This window comes from Mytilus californianus, unplaced genomic scaffold (assembly GCF_021869535.1).
Source record: "Mytilus californianus isolate M0D057914Y unplaced genomic scaffold, xbMytCali1.0.p SCAF_5, whole genome shotgun sequence".
NCBI lineage: Eukaryota > Metazoa > Mollusca > Bivalvia > Mytilida > Mytilidae > Mytilus > Mytilus californianus.
Window position 1 is genome coordinate 113702406 of NW_026262701.1, and position 10599 is coordinate 113713004.

The window sequence follows — 10599 nt, forward strand, 5'->3', positions numbered from 1 at the left end:
ATGTATATGTATTTGTGTGGAAATTTTTAATGAGTAAAATACAATGTGTAAGTGGTGTATATGTCATTGTTGTTGTTGAAATGTTTATTGGACCGGCCAGATTGAAGATAAATTATACCGGATACCGTCATAATTAAGTTGTCACTGGCGGCATTGCATGTATACTCGTCTGTGAATGAGCGAAGAGAGCGAGTAATATTTCAATATCTGTAGTTAACACTAAAAAATTTTCAGTTTGATTGATTAATGGTTGTTTTTTAACGTGCAGTGGCAAATATGTCATGCATGTTAAGAATGGAAACAATCTTACAATACATCGAATAGGTTTGTTCTGCAAAGTCGATCGATCAGGATAAATAGAGGACATTTCAACTGTTTCTATAAAAATGAGGTTGTGTTGGAGAGGGACAGATTTGCTACTGGAAACCGTCGCACCCTCATGCAGTTGTTCCAAGGGTTCTGAAACGCGCAGAGAGCGTCGCGCTCTCCCTACACTACGGATCCGATTTAACGTCCACACCCCGACCTGACGATCCTGCGTACTTTAACATCCCGCACAACCAAACTGGGTCAAAGGTCTAGCTTGCAGTCATATTCACAATAGTGGCCATTCATACGTTTTTACCTCAGGTTTTTACTGGTCAGAAAATGTTATATCCTCTTCCCTATGCTTCTGACATGCATAATCTGACTCGCAAACATACTGTATACCCAGTCTGTTTGTAATATTGCTGTGTGAAATCTTTGATGAAATACACCAACCCAAATAAGCGTGTTATAAGTGTAATACGCTTACTTTTCGGTACGTTCTGTGTGAAATATTATATTACTATTTAATTAACCTGTATATTGTACCACATTTAAAAACTTTATTTGTAACAGTTATACTGTTATACTGTTATTGTTAGATATAAATATTTAAACAGGTTATCAATTTTTTGGTACATTATTTTATGTGATATGATACATGTATATGATGAAAACACCTGAACATGCATATGATGCATTAATGATTAAATCGATAATTGTTTGTCAAGTACGATTAGCATAATATTTATTTATTCAGTTGTTTATAAAATTATCTTTTCATCTTTTCATCTGTTCTGTTTCTGTTTTTGTTTTGTTTTAGATTTATTTTTAGATAAATCAATTAACTGTTAAAGAGTGCAAATGTACGTACGTTCAATTCAAACATATTGCAACAGTACGATACCAGACGAATCAATAATATAATGGAAATAGATAGGCAAATCTCACCATCGTTGATTCATAACTATGAATGACTGGAGATTTGGAGGTGTATATACATCAATGAGACATCATCCCAACAACACAAATACAAGAGAAATCAAGAGGTTAGTATACAATTTCCCAAAATAAACAGATGGCTATAGGAGGCTATAGGATGTCAAGCTAAAAATCGATCATAGTCTATGTAGAACCTTTTTATGGGATGGTTGGTTTGTCTGCAGTCAACAAATCAATAATTCCATGATATATCTTTGAATCCCTTAAAATTTAAAGGACTCACAGCTTATCTCGTGTTGCGTCATTGTAGCAAAAAGAAAAACAATCGTTATATATTATATGAAAAGTATAAAGGAAATTGTATATGATATTGTTGTGTAATGCTTCCTGTATAAGTAATATAAGATAATGTATCATTTATCATAAAATTAAGTGTAAATAATATCTATACATTTATACATTTATACCTGAGTCAATTTTACTTCCGTAAAGGTAAAATGAAAACCGTTACATTCACTTGCTCGGATGGTATGTGCTTTGATCTTACTTCTGTTTTAAGACTTATGATTAAGTCGAAACGAAATGTTGTTGAACTCCCCAAATTCAAGTCAAAGTTTCCTTTCAAATATCCTTAAAGCTGTTTCTTTTCGTAATAGAGCCTATGCATCAATGGCGATGACAAAGAAAATGTAATGTAGAATTTTTAAAAAGTGTAACCTTATGCGTTAAAAAGGAGTTCATTGATTTATCTACTGTTTATTTGCTTTACTACGTAAAAGGTAACTTTTCATGGAAGCTTCGTTATCTCCGCGAAATTTGTGATTTTTAGAAATTTTTAATTCGACTTTCTATCTCGCTTTTAAAGACTTGTCAATACCAATGTTATCTTTTCTATGACATAAAATGCAAATAAATGAAGATGTTAGATAGACTTCAATGAAGATGTTAGATAGACTTGGGTGAAGATGTTTGATAGACTTCAATGAAGATGTTAGATAGACTTCAATGAAGATGTTAGATAGACTTCAATGAAAATGTTAGATAGACTTGGATAAAGATGTAAGATAGACTTGGATGAAGATGTTAGATAGACTTCAATGAAGAAGTTAGATAGACTTGGATGAAGATGTTTAGGTAGACTTGGATGAAAATGTTTGATAGACTTCGATGAAGATGTTAGATAGACTTCGATGAGGATGTTAGATAGACTACTATGAAGGTGTTTGATAGACTTCAATGAAGATGTTAGATAGACTTCAATGAAGATATAAGATAGACTTGGATGAAGATGTTTAGATAGTCTTGGATGAAGATGTAAGATAGACTTCAATGAAGATGTTAGATAGACTTCAATGAAGATGTTAGATAGACTTGGATGAAGATATTATATAGACTTCGATGAAGATGTTAGATAGACTTCGATGAAGATGTTAGATAGACTTCAATGAAGATGTTAGATAGACTTCAATGAAGATGTTAGATAGACTTTGATAAAGATGTTAGATAAACTTCAATGAAGGTGTTAGATAGATTTCAATGAAGATGTAAGATAGACTTCAATGAAGATGTTAGATAGACTTTAATGAAGATGTCAGATAGACTTCAATGAAGATGTTAGATAGACTTCAATGAAGATGTTAGATAGACTTCAAAGAAGCTGTTAGATAGACTTCAATGAGATGTTAGATAGATTTCAATGAAGATGTTAGATAGACTTCAATGAAGACGTTAGATAGACTTGGATGAAAATGTTAGATAGACCTCAATGAAGATGTTAGATGGACTTGAATGAAGATGTTAGATAGACTTCAATGAAGATGTTAGATAGACTTCAATGCAGATGTTAGATAGACTTCAATGAAGATGTTAGATAGACTTCGATAAAGATGTTAGATAGACTTCAATGAAGATGTTTAGATAGACTTCAATGAAGATGTTAAAATAGACTTCAATGAAGATGTTAGATAGACTTTAATGAAGATGTTAGACTCAATGAAGACGTTAGATAGACTTGGATGAAGATGTTAGATAGACTTCAATGAAGATGTTAGATGGACTTCAATGAAGATGTTAGATAGACTTCAATGAAGATGTTAGATAGACTTTAATGAAGATGTTAGATAGACTTCGATAAAGATGTTAGATAGACTTCAATGAAGATGTTAGATAGACTTCAATGAAGATGTTTAGATAGACTTCAATGAAGATGTTAGATAGACTTTAATGAAGATGTTAGATAGACTGCAATGCAGAGGTTAGATAGACTTCAATGAGGATGTTAGATAGACTTCAATGAAGGTGTTAGATAGACTGTAATGAAGATGTTAGATAGACTTCAATGAAGATGTTAGATAGACTTCAATGAAGATGTTTGATAGACTTCCATGAAGATGTTAGATAGACTTCAATGGAGATGTTTGATATACTTCATTGAAGATGTTAGATAGACTTCGATGAAGATGTTAAATAGACTTCAATGAAGATGTTAGATAGACTTCAATGAAGATGTTTAGATAGACTTCAATGAAGATGTTAGATAGACTTTAATGAAGATGTTAGATAGACTTCAATGCAGAGGTTAGATAGACTTCAATGAAGATGTTAGATAGACTTCAATGAAGATGTTAGATAGACTTCAATGAAGTTGTTAGATAGACTTCAATGAAGGAAAAGACTGACATCATACACAAAGCAAGCTCAAGCCTCATGATGTTTTTTATGGTCTTTAGCAAATAGACAAGTGCCAAAACAATATGTCTCGCTCTAAACCGTCCCGGTTCTAGACAAGTGCCAAAACAATATGTCTTGCTCTAAACCGTCCCGCAGCTCCTACTCAGACTTTGTAAAACGTCACCAGTGTCTGAGCAGAAAGTTGATGAACCAGGGGTATGTCAAGAACGTCTCGTCCTTTTTCTAAAAAAGTTCATAGGAAGGTACCAAGACCTTGTTGATAAATATTCCGTATCAACTTCACAAATAATACATGATGGTCTTGATGTATAGATTCTGCGTACTGACGTTGCCTATCATCTTAATAACGTGTTATATTGTTCTTTTATTTGTCTTTGTTCTATTATTAATATTACTTTTACTGTTTGGTCTGTTTTCTGTGATATCCATTTGACGTGGCTCGGTACTTATACATCCCGTCAATGTGTTTGTATTATCTTTCATTTTTGTGGTGTTTTTTGTACGTGTGACTTTATGTGTTTCTTTTGTCATTCTTTGAATGACAAAATTATTTTATATTTCTTCCTGTGTGACGTTTACATTTTCTGGCGTCAAACACACGACTCTACACTAAGAGTAGATGTGAATGCAGTCGCAGGACTTTAAATATTTCAATCCCATATGGGTTGATTTAAAATACATATATAAGTTAGCAATGAATGTGGTTGTTAAATTTGATAGATGCTTTTTGTGCTTCTTTGTTAAATGTTTGTTTGTTTTGAGATTGCGACACAGTGATGACTGCTGTACCCATATTTTGACAATGTTACCTATTATGTCTGTTTTGTTCACGCATCGTTGTAAATATAATGGAATTTGATGCGACTGTCATACAAGTGAGAGGTTTAGCGCTATAAAACCAGGTTCAATCCACCATTTTCTACAATTGATAATGCCTGTACCAAGTCAGGAATATGACAGTTGTTGTCCATTCGTTTGATGTGTTTTATCATTTGATTTTGCCATTTGATTAGGGACTTTCCGTTTTGAATTTTCCTCGGAGTTCAGTATTTTTGTGATTTTACTTTTTTACACAAAGCAAGCTCAAGCCTCATGATGTTTTATATGGTCTTTAGCAAATAGACAAGTGCCAAAACTATATGTCTTGCTCTAAAGCGTCCCGGTTCTAGACAAGTGCCAAAACAATATGTCTCGCTCTTAACCGTCATGGTTCTAGACAAGTGTCAAAACAATATGTCTCGCTTTAAACCATCTATAGTCTAGACAAGGTAGTGAATAAATTTAACAGAGATAACAAAAAGATGCAATCAATATCAAATTCCTTAAATGACTTAAACAAAAACTTGATTCCAAACGTGACAATGTGGCAAGATTAATATTTTATCCTCTTTATCCGGCCCTTTTAATAAAAAATATAATTTTCCATTGCATAGATTCGAATGTTTTATAGATGCCATCATGACCCTTACATGTCCGATTTGCTATCTTCTACAAAATGACAAATTTCTTTCTATTTGAAGTAAACTCTTTTCATTAATATCGAAAGATTAATGCATTAACTATAATACAGAACTCCACTCCAAGGTTAATTCAAAAAGGAACCACAAAACCTGACAAAATCAAACGCTTGACTATATCAACCGACGAAACGACTAGAAAACAACTGCCATTTTCCTGACTTTGTACAAGCTTTTTCCGAAAAAAGGTAGAGAGTTTTCTGATGAACGTGATATTATGTTAATGATTATCGAGGTGTTATAACAACTAACATACAATCTTAATGGTAAACATGCTCTTGTGCACATTTGTACAAGGTTTTTAAGACAGTTGTTTTACAATAACACAATGTAGAACTTCGATACATGCGGGAATTAACTAGTATCTTCTTAATATCCAGTGGCAAATTTATCATGTTAATTAAGGACCATTCAATCAAATTTCTTGGCACCTTTATTACGAATAAATTGAGAACTTCAAGTCGGGTCAATAAGAATGCAAGTAACTTAAGATATCTAGAGTTTAACACACGGTCTTCAATTTAGATGAGTGTATATTGACTTGCACAGATCGGTGGCCAGGTGGTCTAAGTAGTCGAACCACTGTATCACTAGCCTGTCAACACTGAGGTTGGGAGTTCAAATCCCATTCGTGCCAGGTGTGCTCGACTCCTATCTTAATTGACTAGCATTGTCAGTTTTTCTACCGAAGGTCGGTGGTTCTCTCCGGTCAATCCGGTTTCCTCCACCAATAAAATCTGACCGCCACAAAAAACAAAATAGAGCTGAAAGTGGAGTTAAACACCAATCAATCAGTCAACCAAACTTGCATAGACACATAACATAAAAAGAATAAAAAGAGTACATTAATGTTCTAGTGTTCATATTGTACAGCTATTTACTGTTACAGAATTAGCTATTTACCGTATCATCATGGTGATACGGTCTGATTAGTCAGAGGCTGGACGTCTGGAATGTGGTTAATCTGTTAACGGTATCTCATTGGTTATAAATAACATTAAATGGCTGCATCTCAGCTGCTTCCGGGCTGCTTCTGGGGGAACTGAAGGATATCTTAACGTCTGATTGGCTATTATTGAGTTGTATGCGTTATATGTCAACGCGTCCGTAAGTGGGTCGGATAAAAATCATGATAGTAGGTCATCGGTAGAAACTATAATGAAGTGTTCAATTGCTATCATAATTTAAACCAAATTTAGTTCACGAAGCCCTGTCAATTTGAGCAAATAATATCATTCTGTGATGATGAAATTTATGTTATCTTGAAATTTTGTTGCAATTTTGGTACAAAGGTGTGTATTTATGGATTATTAATGTTCTTTCAAAAACAAAACAATAATACACCTAATCTTCACTTTATAGTGCGTATTGAAACATATTTTGCTATAGTTCTTCATAAACTATAATTTTAAATAGTAAATATACAAAACGTGTGCTCTATGATTAAAAATGTTATCCTCGTATTTTCATTGCTTGAACATATTGATTAGAAAATATTCAAATCACGGAATTTACCGTATTGATACGAAGATGACCTTTCGTTTCCCCGCGCATTCACCGCTTCATTGATTTCTGATGTAAACAAAACAGACAATTGCCGATAAACAGCTGATTAGAAGAAAAGAAAACAAACAAGGTGATTAAATGGTTGCGTGTGTGCAAGGAAGCAAACACCAAGCATCACGGTTTAGTTATGGGCAAGGGTTTCAGTGCACTATAGTTTGTTTTTAATGACCCCTCTACCTGGACGTCTACGACGATAGATGAAATTAAAAAAGGCAGCAATGAGCAATTTGAATTAATATGCCTGAAAACCCAAGATACTTGCAACACAGCGAGGTCCCAAATGATGTTCGCATGTGGGGTAGATAGTTTAATGTACTCGTACATGATGATTTATTCTTTGGAGTCGTTGTACACCCCAGGCGGATCCAAAAGTGGGGGGGGGGGGGGGGCTGGGGCCGCCCCTCCCCTTGGTTGATTATATAGGCCCCCGCTTTATGAAAAGTTCTGGATATGCCACTGTACGCAGTGGCGCTCAGCAGTCATTGTTAATTGATATATCAACAACACTGATAACTGCATTTGACAAATGTTTGATATAGATAAATCCAATTCTAATTTGTTCACATTACAATGTACAATGTATCAGGTCTTACAAATTATAAGTATATTTCGGCGTGATGATAATTACTATTTGCTTTGATTCACATGCTCGAGATAATAAAGGTTTCCCATTTTCAGATGGTGCTGCTATTTTGCTAACCTTTTCAAATCTGAATGAGCTGATACTATATGTATAATCATCAATATACAATGGTGCTGAGTTTAATCTATCGGCTGTATTTGTATAAGTATTTGTAATATGTAATATTGGCAGATGGAACTGACTATGTAAAGGCTCTAGTTTATGACTTGGATGTGTTAACAATGATGGTGGTTGATAAGGAAATCCAGATCCAGGATGTTAATCCAAAACCGAACAGGTATTTTACGTATATATATTAGAATTCATCCTCCTGAACATAGTACCCATATATAAAAACCATACACCTAATCACTTTATGGAATTCTGTCCCAGCTGACATGAGAATCTGTCCCGCTTCAACCATTGACATCATACTACTATCACTTTTCAATTGTGGCGTCAGATATTTTGTATTATGACGTCAAAATTTTACGTGAACCTTTGCAATTGTGATGGCCAGTAATTGCAAACAAATAGCAATAAGTAGGATTCAAAGCAATCTTTAATAAATCAACTCTAATGAAATATTCTTATATATATATAGATGATCACATGACATCATGAACATAGACGTCGCTTTACTAGTGCCGAAAATAATTTTTTCAAATGCATCTATTGAAAATAAATTATTGCATGCCTTTCATAATTTCTGCTTTGGACATAACTGAATAACAATGCCGAATATAATGGAGGCATACATAAAGGTAAATTTCTTTATTTTTCACATAGCATCTGACAGCATTGAATGATACGATATGAATCAGCAGATTTATCGTTGATTTAGAAGTACAACGAGAAGTTATATATTTTACTTAGTTGGGTTGGTAACATAACATTTATCTTGTCATTATAATATAAAAAAAGAAGATGTGGTATGATTGCCAATGAGACAACTCTCCAAAAAAGACCAAAATGACACAGAAATAAACAACTATAGGTCACCTTATGGCCTTCAACAATGAGCAAAGTCCATACTGCATAGTCAGCTATAAAAGGCCCCGAAATAACAATGTAAAACAATTCAAACGAGAAAACCAACTGCATAATCTATGTTTGCTCATCATTCATCATGAAAACGATCAAATTACAAACCATTTTAGGAAAGCACTGTGTAAGCAGACATTTCAGGAAGCAACAAGTCTGTAGGCTGACTGTATATTATCTGAACAAGTTCATTTCTTGTCAACTTCATAATTATTTCAAACATTTTAATAGATGTCATCCAAATTTGGTCTATTTCTTTTAGCTTAATATTCTTGCTTTTTCAAAGTCATGTTCATTTATTTTTCAACTGCGCCCAGAAATATGCGGTTACCTTTAATTTCAGAAAAGGACTTAGGGAAAGGCGATCTTGGTCTCCCTTTTAAAACCTACATTTAATGTTAATGCAGACATATTACTTGTTCCAAACCAAACCTTGTCAAGTTTCGGGCCTCCGAGTACCCCTTCTTTCTATAATTCATCCTTCATCTACTTTTGAATTTGTTGCTTATTTGTTATTTGGTCTATGAATATCTGTCTATATATTGACAAAAAAGTCAATGAAACCACATCTTGATGGTCCCACAAAAATGTTGATAATGTGTACATTTCATTTTTTTTTCTAGCTCCTCTCATACAAATGTATGATAGCAGTACCTTTTTGGTCACTATTCTGTGTTGCGTCTAAATATTAATTGTAACACTTTAAAGTGACTGGACAGGTAAAACAAATACTTCTCAAGAAACAGAAAAAGAAGACTACTTGGAACAGCACCAGACTATGTATGAATAAAAACTCAGATCGGAATAGCATGGATGATATATTTATACATTTTGTACATCATTGTGAATAAGCAAGGAAAGCTATTAATAATGGTGCATTTTTTTTAAAGTTTATTGTTTTTTCTTTATTCATATTCTGTTCGAATTTTCACACAATCTGTCAAAAAGGCAAAACTAACTTTACTGAAACTCAAACAATATGAGAAATGTTTCATTCACCAAAACACTCTTGCGATTCTGCAAAAAAAAAATCATGCATGATTTTGTGAATGAAAGGGGAAAGACACAGCGCACCTGAGCATGTCAATTGCTAACTGACCCAATAATTTATATATCACGACCAGTCAACTGATACTGACATTATCAGAGAGTACACATCAAAGGAAAAATGCACAAATTACCGATAAATTGTTAAATATGATATCATAGAATTAAATATGTTTAATTACAAACAAATGTGTTCTCAATCTTGTCGATAGATATAACAGAATGTCATATCAGTACCAAAGACAACTCTCCATCCAAGTCACAACTTGTAAAAGTAAACCATTATAGGTTGAAGTACGGTCTTCAACATGAAGCCTTGGTTCACACCAAACAGTAAGTTATATAGTCCATATCAATCATGAAAATAAACATAAACAAACAAAACAACTATCGCTTACTAATAATCCTGACTATATGTATTACATGAACTTGTTGCCATCAAAAATGAAAATATAAATATTCCAACTAACAAAAGCATATGCTTACACATGCAACCAAATATAAAGCACTAAATGATAATACCAATATGTATATATATATGGTTTCAACAGTTTGTAATAGCTAAAGTAACGATACAAACACTTTTTTGTTTGTTTTGTGGAATATGATTGTTTACTCTTTATGACAATGCAAGTAGTTTTAACATGCATACTGTGTCTTGACAGTTATGTAATAGTTAGCAAGGTTATAATCAAGTTGATAAGAAAAACGTATTATTTACTTTTGAGGATTACTGCTAGACAAAATGGACTACCAGTGGCAGATCTAGAAATTTTCATAAGAGGAGGCCAGCTCCAGTCATGCTTCAGTGATTCACTATATGTATATGATCAACCAAAGTCTTCCCACGAAAGGGGGGGGGGC